This window comes from Oratosquilla oratoria, chromosome 43 (genome assembly GCF_046742065.1).
Source record: "Oratosquilla oratoria isolate Oo_2021 chromosome 43, ASM4674206v1, whole genome shotgun sequence".
Lineage (NCBI taxonomy): Eukaryota > Metazoa > Arthropoda > Malacostraca > Stomatopoda > Squillidae > Oratosquilla > Oratosquilla oratoria.
The window spans coordinates 19,181,090-19,194,004 of record NC_134819.1 but is presented as its reverse complement, the minus strand read 5'-3'; the positions used below and the strand labels follow the sequence as shown (position 1 = coordinate 19,194,004).

General features: G+C 36.8%; 1 protein-coding gene across 3 annotated transcripts in view; it reads right to left on the bottom strand.

The window, feature by feature from the left end:
• Window positions 1-1,422: 1,422 nt before the first annotated feature.
• The window catches only part of drongo (Arf GTPase activating protein drongo), a 49,622-nt gene continuing 38,129 nt past the window's right edge, over window positions 1,423-12,915 (bottom strand). For all 3 annotated transcript variants that reach the window (XR_012966018.1, XR_012966015.1, XR_012966017.1), the window contains one exon: window positions 1,423-4,999. The gene's annotated coding sequence lies outside the window, so the exon portion shown is untranslated. The remainder of the gene's footprint in view (window positions 5,000-12,915) is intronic.

Below are 12,915 nucleotides of genomic sequence, written 5' to 3'. Positions count from 1 at the left end.
TGAGTGTTCGTGCCATCTTTGTTAGTGCTCTTTGAATTCTTTCTAGTTTATGTTTTTATTTGTACATGGAATGTTTTGCAAAGTTCCATACACCAATATGAAAATGAGGTCTAATGTTTATCATTATAAAAACAGCAATAAAAAAGTATATGCTATAATTTTTGATTGATTTTTGCTCTTAAAGTGCATAATGCATTGAACACATTAATCTACAACACTAGTTAATTTTTTGTGTGTGATATGTGCAAGCAAAAAACAGCTGAGTGTTTCTCTCAGCCCACGCCAAAATGGCCAAGAGACACTACCTGATCCACTCAATGGATCATATATATCACCCTCCCTAAGACTCTTCCAGGATGACTTATCATGTTTTTTTTTTTTTCCAGAATGTCTTAATTAAGTTACAAAAAAAAAAAAAAAAAAGGGTATGTGTTTGTATTTACCTAATTGTAGTATACTAGAAAGGAGCAAAGCTCATAGAGTCCCATCTACTTTCCAATTGATCACACCATGCATAGTTTCAACTTAGGTTATATACTTTAATTTCAAATTATCACATTTAAATTTGAATTCATGTGTATTTACCTAGTTGTATTTTATGTGAAGGGGAGCTATGCTTGTGGTGTCCCGTCTTCATATCTCATTTTATCTAGACTGTTTTTAAATTCGTGTATTGTTCCAAATGTCTATTACTCTGTGGGGAAAGCTGTATGTATGGGTTTGTGTGTGAATGGGTTTTAAAGAGTGAGTGCATACCCTAATATGTGCACAACAATTATCATGAAAGTACTATATATAATTTGAGCATTTATATGATTACATGTGCGCTTGTCTGATACTTTACATAATTTTGGTCAATACATTCTTCTATACAAGCATTTTATACTCACATTTATAAATATCATAAGCAAATACAGTTAGTGACAAATGTTCCTATATAATCAGTTGAAAGGTGGATATCACTCCATAAGCTTCAATTACTCTTTGAAAAACTGAATACAGTGGGGTTTATATATCAATATGATCTATTCTAATGTTTGTGAATCAAATTGTTTGTTATGTGTAAGTAATTGTTGATTCATGCTTATCTTTTTAGCTTTTTTTTCAGAGTATAATGTGATAATTTGCAAGTCAAGTTCACAGTCTATGATACAAAATGAGAACATTATGGAAACTGAGTTGGTTGAAGCATTTGTGAATCAATTTGTTTGTTGTGTGTAAGTAATTGTTGATTCATGCTTATCTTTTTAACTTTTTTCAGAGTATAATGTGAAAATTTGCAAGTCAAGTTCACAGTCTATGACACAAAATGAGAACATTATGGAAATGGTTGAAGACGCTCCAAGCCACTTACATGGATGCAGTCTGCTTGCAGTTCATTGTTCAAATTTCAACTTGTTAGTTGTCTTTTTCTTCAGAAAACAGTTTGTTATTCAATTTGTTTGTATAGGTAACTGTTCATACATAGAGACCACCCCACTGTATTTGATGAAAGACTAGAAGCCATATACACTATTCCACAAAATACTATAGTTTTTGTTCCATATTTCATTAATTTTTTGACATACCAATCTTTGTTACAAAAAACTGCAAAACTCATGAGTAAAATATATTAAGGGGCATTGCCAAATTCAGTGAGTTAACAATAAATGGCTGTAAAATTAAATAAAGGCTAAAGAGTCCAAACATAATTAAGAGAACCGCTGGATACAGACCCCAGCACAGTTTGGTCCCAGAAGACATATCTGGGTTTAAAGTAAATATTGCATCCTATTAGTTTTCACTTGTAAACATGGTTGGTACAAATAAACACTAAAGTTTTCTCAAATTAGGTAACAACAGCTTCATTCACAAAAGTATGACTGACTGAAAGATCAGGACGGAGACTGGAAAGAAAAAGTATAGTCAGGCCTTAATGCACCCACAAACCTTTCAGAAAGTTAGACTGAAAAAATGATAAAAAAAAAAAAAATAATAATGAAAATCACATTTTCAGAAAATGTGCATGTGAAAAGGAAGACAAAGCATGAAATATGTAAGACTGCTATCCTGTTGGTGAAGCTGGGGAAATGTCAATTCCATCCAGGCCTTCTCATATGTACACAACATATTCATATGATTACTCAACATTCAAGACAATGTGATACAAAGGAGGGACCAATAATGAGTACCTGCATGTGGTGGTCCTGAAAGACGGACAGCAAAACCCATCAACCCCTTCACCTACATCAGGTGGTACAGCTATGGACTGGGCCCAGGTTCACTAGAAACTTCATCTGTATTTTTTGCACTTTTACACACATGGAGTGCTAACAACTGGTGGCAGCTCTCAATTCACTACAACTTTCAGTCAGTGACATAGAAACTACCACACTGATACAAAATGGACAACAGTCCACAGCTTCTTTCCAGAGATCTGTGGGAGGTTCTGAGGACCATTGGCAGCCACTGTGGGGCTGTGGGTTTTCCACTTAGTGAAACTTGAGGCAACAACTGATTGATTTACACAAAGGAAATTTCCTGTTGCACTCAAGTCTTTGTGTGATGAAAAGTTCATAATAAACAAGTGCTACAATAAAAGAATAAAGGACAAATAATATATAAACATGGATATAACACACTTAAGGAAACGCAAACTAATACCCAAAAGTTAACAGAATTAATAATGGAATACTCTGTCACAAAAACCTCTAACATGCTTAACTTCATCTATGATATTATGTCTACACATTCGTAATAAATACAATCTGATAACTTCACTATAAAATATAAAACCATGATGGTATATTTATTTCATTTGAACACAGAAATAGTAAAGCTCTGGCAAGGAAAATAGTGTTCTGAATGAAATATGTAAGCTGCTTATGGACAATGAGCCTACATTTCAGCATATAAGACAGCAACATATCTGTAGTGTCTTCACACAAAGCACAAGTCATCCCATTAATATGGAACTATGCAGGCAATGGAACTGATGCCATATGTGGATGAAGATGCTATGCTACAGTGAAGGTGAATACAATAGTCTGGAAGATATACTTTACATAGCAGAACAATCAACAAACACATCCAAAACTAGAAATGGCTGACCTACACAGGGATATTCATATAAAATATTTCTCTGTTCTATGATCTGGCAAGTTGGCAGGTGATATCAAATGGGTATTAACTTTATCTGCATATTCTTCTCCACACAGTATATCAAGTACCTAACAGCCAATGATCACCTGGCAGAGTATATGTAGACTACAAAGAGGAGCCCTGTCAGGTTAATGTGTTGCTCAGTGCATGTTGTATCTTTCTTCTTCTTGACATGCACCATGGACTAGGCAAGCAATTATAACCTTCTCCTTAGCTGGCAACTTTTTGATTTTGTCAAAACAGTACTGACAAAGTTTTCATGAGTGGTAAAACAGGGCAGAATAGAAGTCTGACAAAAAATTAATCTCTCCCCAAATCTCTCCCTAACTAAATTTAGCCTACCCTTCTATAATGACACATCTTACAATGTAAGTAATAATGCAAGAACCCAACATATAGTGTGCAATATTTTCACTTGACTCTATGGTTTACAAGTGACAGTTCCCTTTATGGCCCACTAGATGTGTAATGCATAGACTACATTGTTGTTGTTAATGACTGTAATTCACCAGCATTTCTATCCTTGTAAACAATCTCACACTGCTGTCATGTGATATCTCATATTTCATATGTAGGTTCAGTCAAGGATATTTACAGTTTGGTTCATGATCCTGTTTTCTGTAGGAAGTTGTGGAGAGATGATAGAGGTACTAGTGTTTTGTCACCCATGATTTGGTGTAGTCATTGTTATTGTGTATGTAGCTGTCATAGGGTGTTGTGTAAAGTGGATAATCTAGTGGTATGTGTGATACTGTGAGAGGAACCTTCCATTGACAAATGGGAGGGTCATTTCCTGTCATGAAGTGGCCAAGTGTCAGGCAGGAATATCTCATTCTTAGGTGTACTTGTGCTGTATCAAAATGCCAATTATGTTGATGTGAAGATAGCCATGGACATGCACCCTGGGACAAAAACTTAGGTGTATGAGTGAAAATACTTTAATGAATTTCTTCAAATAACCAGCATTCTCAGATACCAGCTCTTTAGTATTTTGTTGGGCACCCTTTTCTCTGTAAACACTCCTGGATGCAAGATTCTGAAGCCAAACAGGGTCCATTTTGTTCCAAGTATCCTTGATGTTTGCCTTGAGCTTGGGGATTGTTGGAGTGTCTCACTCACATACCTTATGTTTCATGAGTGCCCAAAGGTTCTTAATGGGGTTTAAATGAGGCAGCCATCAAGGCATATTTGGAACAAAATGAACCTTGTATGGCTTCAGAATTTTACAGAGTTTGTCCCTTAATGTCTCCAGAGACAGGATGCCTAACAAAGTACTAGAGAACTGGCAAGTACCTGAGAATGCTGGTTATTTGAGAAAATTAGTTATCTCCACTTTTGCACATAAGCTTTTGTCCCAGGGTGTATACGGGGTTTGACTGTTTTTGGATGATTTGTTGAGTGTTGCTCCCAGCATCCCTGCCACATGTTTAGCATTGCTGATGGAAGAACTGGGTAACAGTCTGTTACTGGCAGTGGAATGGAGGCATTGAAAGTGGTGGATGTCACCTTTCAAGCCATTATGTCAGCTTCTTCATTGCCAGGGATCCCTACATGAGATGAATACATATTTGAAGCAGGTAGAAATCTGGATGATCCATGAATGGATTTTGTGGACCAGTAGGTGGCAGCATTTGAGAGTAGAAACTGCTTGTAAAGCACTTCATTAATCTGATACAATTGTATAGGATGCAGGGGGTGAGCTGTGGATAATATATAAGGCAGTGAGGATGGCGGAGAGTTCAGCAGTGAAGATTGAGGCGATAAGGTGGAGAGATCCAGATCTTGTTTCAGTTGGGGAGACTGCTACATAACCCACTTCATGGTTCAAGCAGGAGCCATCATTGTATATGTTGACAGACTGTAAAAAAAGACAAAATTTTGTTTGGAGAAACTTCTTGAAGCACAACTTTCTTGCTCTGGATTACCCTTAACCTACCATAAGTAAACAATCCTTCAATTAGCAGAGCACATATTAATGGGAATAGCAGTGCAAATATTAATGGGAATAAGCTGAAGCCAAGGGTTTGTTGTGGAAGGTTGAACAGGACATGATTTATTAAAATGCTATCTTGTTCAAGTTACTTGTTACTTTTTGTTCTGTCCCGGTTGCAATTACCAAACAGAAGATGTAGAACACCTCATACTACAATGCCCTACACAATTCCTAAACAACACTATCTTTCCTGAGTGACTTATGGTCCTGCCTGGAGGCTGTTACAGGCTACCTGAAGGCCACAGATCTTCTGCAAAACAGAACAGGGGCAACAGATTGATTGACTGTTCTGTAACAGAGGTACCGGTACATATAGGTTGTGTTTACTTTATCAATATAAGTGTCAATAGAGAGTAATGTTAAACATCCTCTTCAATGCTGTGAGTAAACAGATAGCTTGCATTTACATACTTTAAGATCCAAAATTATCTAGATATTTGTCCCATAACACTAGGAAATTTCTGTCATACTGTATTCTGATAGTGGTTTGGAACCCTTACGTCATAACTTTAACTTAATGATTCATAAAAGAGTGCTATGTTGGTCACCTGATGATAAAAATTAAGTGCTGTATTGGTTATGTCCATTAGTTATATCAAGTATTTGTCACTAAAGGGGATAGATTGCACTGACAGAAGAGATCTTTTGATTAAGGGTAGGAGGGCTTTAAGAGGTTGTGGACCAGTGGATGGTGGTACTTAAGGGCAGAGATTGCTTGTAAAACACTTCATGAATCTTTAATATATAGGATGCAGGGGAAGGAGTTGTGGACAGTTTATAAGGCAGTGAGGATAGATTTCAGCAGTGGAAACAAAGGCAATGGATGGGAGATATCATGATCTTGTTTCGCTTGGGGACACAGCTGCAAATTTACTCTATTTCTCAATTGGTGTGTATGTTGATAACTGTTTAATGGGTAGATGTAAAATTCTTGTCAAATAGCTTCAACTGGAACTTCATCTTATGTTAAGGTGGGTGTGGTGAGACAGAAGTGTATTGGAGAAGGTAGCAAACTGGCTTAGTTAGTTGTTGTTGTGGCTAAAATTTTGTTGGTGATTTCCAGGGCTAATGGTACAACTGCCACTCTCTTGCCTAATAGATGGGTGCTATATGGGTATGTGTTGAATTCAAATGAATAGTCAAGGTTCCAATGATGTGGAAGAGTAGGTTGGTAGGGGCATTCTTATTGAAGTAGAGATATCTTAATGATGTCAGGGTACAGTGGATATTCATGGCAGGATGTCCACTTTCTGCATATAAGCTCTTTACTACAAAAAGCACCTATGCTGAGACATAGGCCAAGAGAGCATATAGTTTGTATTCAGAGAGCTGTGGGTGTAGCAGAGGAACAGATTTGACATCCAAATTCAAGTTTGTTCTGTACAGTAGCCCGGTACAATTTCCAGAGTGATTGTCTATCTACTGCTGATCTTGTGCGAGATATTTTCAGATCACAAGCTCAGAGACAGGATGCTTTTAGTTGTTTGAAGTAGAAAGGTCAGGTGGTGTTGTTGAAAATTAGGCCCTGGGAGGTATTTTCTAGTAGTATCAGTAGTGTGTCTTTGCAGCAATGTCATCTATAGAAGTGGATGATTTGTGATTCTGAGGCGGAGAAATCAAATCCTTGGTCTTCTGCCCACTGATGTACTTGGGACTTTGGAGAAGGTGGCTGATATGAGCAAGGTGGGTTTTGAAGCAAAATTGGGTTAGGTTATCAAAATATAGGCTAGTAGTTATTTCTGTAGGATGTATTATGTTATATTGTCTATATCTAGGTAAAATGAAGACTAGTGGGGAAGATTCCTTGGGGCACTCCTTGTTGGGTATGTGGTGAAAATAAGGTTATTCCTATGCATATTCTGAATGTTTGATAGGTTAAGAATTGGGATATAAAGGAAGGCAGAGCTCCTTGAAATCCTAAGATGTGAAGTTTATGGAAGATCCATCATTTCCAGGCCATGTCATATCCTATTTCTAAATACAAAATATAGCATAGACATGTTGTTTATTGACAAATGAATTGTTTGCACTTGGATGTCTATAGTATTGCAGTTTAGAATAATGTTACAAGGGGTGATGAGAGAATAGTATTCCAACTGCCATGAAAATCAGAAGAATTCCCCCCCCCCCCCCCCCAAGACAATTTGCAAGGGCAACTGGGTGGTAGTTATTTGAAGAATCTTTTTGGGAAGGGTAAGATGGTGGCTTCTCTCCAGGCAGTTGTGAAGGTGTGGTTGGGTGTAGGTGACATATTATGTCATAGTGTACGTTATCTAAGCCTGGGGCAGTCTTCTTACAGTTGAAGAGGGAAGTGTGACATTCCACTTCCATGAATGGGTGGTTGTAATCTTCAGGAAAGTGTGGCATGAAGTCTAAAGGTGGCTGTGATTCAAGTGCAGTCTTTTAGAATCTGGCCTTGAATCCATAATTTATGTATTTATGTGATTGTAGTATACAGGAAAGGAACAAAGATCACTGGGTCCTATCTCCAACTCTCCAATATATCATCCCTAGCCTCAAATTCATGTACAGTTCTAACTTGGTTTATATCCTTAATTTTCAATTATCATATTTGATTTGAATTCATGTGATGTTCCAGCCTGAACTATATCCCCTTCTAAACTATTCCAAGTATCTATGCATCTATGATTTATGAATTTTTTTGGCTCGAAGGCCAAGCGCCGGAGCCGGTAGGCCATTCAGCGCTCTATGCGTCTATATGGAAAAATGTATTTCTTCACATCATTTAGACATGTAGTCCATCCCAATTTGTTCTCATGACCTCTAGCCTTCATATCCTTAATTAAGAGATCTCTTCTGTCAATGTAATCCATCCCCTTTGGTGACCTGAATACTGTAATCATATCACCTCTTTCTCTTCAATCTTTCAAAGTTGGCAGACCCAGTCTCTCTGCCAAGATGAGAACCAGTTTGGTTACTGCCCTTTGTATCCTCTTGATCTTCCTTATATTCTTCACTTTGTGGGGACCATGGCAATGATGCATATTCCAGTCTTGATTAGATATTTTTTTCTTATGAATTTTTCATGATCTCTTTATCCATATAGTGAAAATCCACTTTAATCTTCTGCAGCAGACCATATTTCTCTCCCACAATCCTGCTGGTATGTCTGTCAGGTGACAGGTTGTCTTTCATCAACACTTCCAGATCTTTTTCCTCTTTTGTTTTTGTTTTCCTTAGACACACTTTAAACAACCTCACCACCCAGTCCACTATTAATGTACCTCCCTTCTTCAGACACTCTCCATGACACCCACCCATCTAACCCAGGTGCCTTACCTGCTCTCATAATTTTCAAAATTATTTGTACCTCAACTTTTCTTATTTCTCCTCCATTTTCCTCTCCCATCACCATCATGTTCTTGTTACCTGTTACTACCAATTTCTACCTATCCTCCACATTCAACAGATCTGTAAAATACTCTACCAACTCCTCCTGTTAATATTTGTCCATCTGTGCCTTTTACCTTTTCTTCTCTGCTTGACTATACCTCCCCTACCTTAACTTCCTTCCAAAACACTTTTTTTTTATCACTTTCAAAAAATTTCAGTAATACTCCTCCCCATTTTACATCTGCTCTCCTTTTTGCCTCTTTTATTTTACATTCTGCTATATCATTTTCCTGTTGGCCTACACTGTCATGAAACAAAAAACATATGGTGCCATCACTCTGGAAGCTGACTGTCAATACCAAAAGCTTCTTCCCCTTACGAGGGAGGCTTGTACCCATTTCACTCCCATCTGTTGCCCACTCGTTTCCCTTTCATCTTGGCTCCTCACGGATGAGTCATCATGTTTCCTGCCCACTGCCTGGGTCATAAACATTGCAGCAAAACACAGCACAAACATAGCAGGGCCACCCGCTTCATTTACATGGCAATCCATTCTGATATCTTATTCTTCAATACAGTTCTCATATTGTCTTTCAAGAAAGCCTTTATCCATTCAAGGAACTTATATATAAACCCTCCAATATGTTGCAATTCCCACCGAGTCTATTGTTAGTAATGTTCCCTGTGAGTATGTACAATATGTGCCTACACAATGTGGAACTTTTTCTTTCTTTTTTTAGAGAAACTAATTGAATTTCAAGATAAATTCAAAACAGAAACATATTTCAAATCTATAATATTCTCAATAGCACACATTTAAAAATTGCATCTGCTTAGTGAGCAACATGGCATTGAGCAAAGGAGACTCACATGGGACCACAATGGAAATAAGCTGAGGACCACAATGGAAATAAGCTTACATGCTTTTTTGTGTTATCCTTGGCACTTGTAATTGTTATTTCGAACTATGTGTTCTTATCATTATCAGCACATCATGTATATTGAATCATTGCCAAATAAAATTATCACTATTATCACATATTTAGCAAAATATTAATGGGAACACCAAACCCTTGCTCTCTTACAGTACATCAACTTTTCTTGAATAAAAGTTTACTTGGTTTGATAAGAATGATCTTTCAGTTTTAAAACCAAATTGGTTACCTGTCAACAAGTCCATCTCTTTACGGCATTTTACCTACCTACTTTCAACAATTCCCTTGTATAATTTTGCTATCATGCTGGTCAGGGGCATGGCCTATGGTGTAGTGGTTTCTTCTTACTTCTTTTAAAAACTGGTATGGAATTAGATTTATCCAGTTCTGCAGTACTATCCCTTTCTCCTATGAGAATATAATTAGGTTATGAATCTTGCCCACAGTCATTCTCTGCATTCCTAAGTATCCAATTTGAGATTCCTTCAGGTCCTACAGCTTTTCTGATGTTAAATGTTGCCAAGAGTTTGTGTACTTCCTGCCTTTCAAGTTTACATTCAACCTGACATTTCTGTCTATATCTAACCAGTAATTAACATAAGTTATGGTGTTGGGTTTGAATATAGTATATCAATACATGTATCCCTTCATGGGTTGGTGTAGTGGTTAGCATCAAGGACTCGTGACAATACAGACCTGAGAGTGAATCATGGGGAACCACATTTATATCTACAAATGTAATGTAGTTAAGCAAAAGCCTGAGTACTTCTCTCACTATTACATATTTTCTAAATCTGAATTGTTGTTCATCTTTCTTCCAGAAAACTGCTCTCCTATGCAAGGACAGAATGGAAACTTTCATTATGTAACCTGAGCTGAAACCTCCCATCACCCTCAATTTGCTTAGTGATTTTTTCCCCGTCTCTCAATTTGCCATTAATAAATTTGTAAAGCAGTTATAATTCTTCTCTGCATTTATCTAAAACACCCCTTTCAAAATTACTTCCCTGGCAGGTTCTAGTTTACTTATTTCTTGCCCATTTATAAGCTTCCTTTGTTTCATTACTTCCCTTTTTCTATTATGCCTGCCTACCACATAATATTCTGATTGTAGTATACAGGAAAGGAACAATCTTCATTGGATCCCATCTCCTACTCTCCAACTTTATCATACCTAGCCTCAGATTCATGTTCAATTCAAACAATCCTTAGATTTCCAATCATCATGTTTGGATTTGAATTCATGTATTGTTCCAGTATGGACTATATTACCTTCTAAGCTATTTCAAGTATTTATGCATTTATGTGAAAAACTGTATTTCTTCACATCCTTTAGAGATGCGTTTTTTCTTAATAGTGATGTGACAGTGATGTGTTGTTATAATGGTCCATTGTAACTATTTTTTCCGAGTGTGTCACGACAGTGTGTTATAGTGACATACATATACCAAAGTCTTTTTTCCCCCTTACAAGGGAGGTAGCCAAAAAACAAAGGCATAAGAACCACTCCCACCCATTTCATCCCTATCACACTTCACTCCCCTCCCTCTTATCTTGGCACCTCCTGGATGACGGGTCATCCTTGCATTTTGTCCCTGCAATAGTGACACTTGTGTTATTTTCTTTATAATAGAGAGGAAATTCATGGAGATAAAGGTGTGCTACTCTCCCTGAGCTCGTCCAAGAAGCATTCCAGTGCTGAAAAATCATCTATCTTCAGAAATCACATCAAGCACTATTGGTACCTCTTTATATATACTGTAAGGTGTTCAGGTATGACATGATATAAAATCACCTTTCATTGCTGAATATATATATATTTTTTCTACAAAAAACATTTTACAAGATTTTCTTTTACAGAGAGCTATTTAGTTGCGGGTAGGGTAGAAAAATATTTCGATCTACCTTGCCCAATGAGTATATCAGTGACTATCATACAACTTAATTGAATACCTTGCAATCTTGCATATATATATGCATACACATACCACATATTTCAATATATATGTACATAAACACATGTATATGGTCATATATGTATGCGTCAGTGTGTGCGTGTGTTTACCCAATTGTAGTATAAAGGAAAAGAATTCTCATTAGGTCCCATCTCCTGCTCTCCAATTTATCATATTTAGCCTCAAATGCATGTCCACTTCCGATCTAACCTATATCCTTGATTTCCAATTATCATATTTAGATTTGAATTCATGTATTGTTCAAGCTTGAGCTGTATCACCTTCTAAGCTATTCTAAATATTTATGCATCTATTTGGAAAACTGTAATTCTTCATCCTTTAGATATTGTGATCTTTCTTTACATGTTCCTATAACCTCTTAAAGCCCTCCCATGCTTAACCCTTGGCATACTATGATGCTGATGTTGGCGTCATGAGGTGCAAGTGGATATAGGAGGATGCTGGTATTAGCATCCTGATTATATTTATTTTGTAGTTGTAGCTAAGTGACTCCCATATTCTGTGAACAGGCTTGACTGCGTTTTCCGTGGTTATCAACATTCACGGTGAAAGAGAACAAGTAGTACACATGTAATTTTATATTTTTTAATACGCATATTATGATGCATAGTGAATCATCGTACATCAGGCACACGAGTATTCAACTCATATTGAAAAGGTTAATCATGAGATCTATCAGTGCAATCCATTCCCTTTAGTGACCTGAACACTATAATCATTTCACCTTTTTCTTTTTGATATTCCAAAGTTGGCAGACCCAGTGCTTCTAGTCTTTCCTTGTATGGTTTATCTGCCAGGCTGGCGACTAGTTTGGTTGCTGCCCTTGTATTCTCTGTCTTGTGTATATCCTTCACTCTGTGTGGGGACCATACCACTCACTCATCTTGGATGGATCAAGGTTTTGACGAGTTTTTTCATCATCTTTTCATCCATATAGTGAAAAGCCACTTTATTCTTCTGTTGCAGTCAATAAGTCTCTCCCACAATCCTCCTGATATGTCTGTCATGTGCGTGTGTGTGTTTGTGTTTGTATCTGTGAATTAATTTTTTAAAGTATATATTGTACTGACTTGGAAACTGATCTATCTTAACTATGATTTTTGTTGGCTCATAACTTTGTAATATGGATATTTGTATTATCTATTGTTCTGTCATGTTCAACAAAATATCTAACTGCATTTACCTAATCACAGTATAAAGGGAAGAAGCAAAGCTTTTGGGGTCCCATCTCACTCTCTCCAAATTTATTATATTCAGTTTCAAGTTCATGTATGGTTCCAACTTGAACCTTAATTAGATTTGAATTAATAGCTCCAACTTGGGCCACATCTCCTAAGCTATTCCAAGTACTTCTACATCTATTTTGAAAAGTGTATTTCTTCATATCCTTTGGATATGTAGTCTTTTGCAATTTGTTCTAATGACCTATTTAAGCACTTCTATCTCTCATCAAAAGATCTATTCTGTAAATGTAATTTATCCCTTTTATTGGCCTATATACAGTTATCACTTTTTT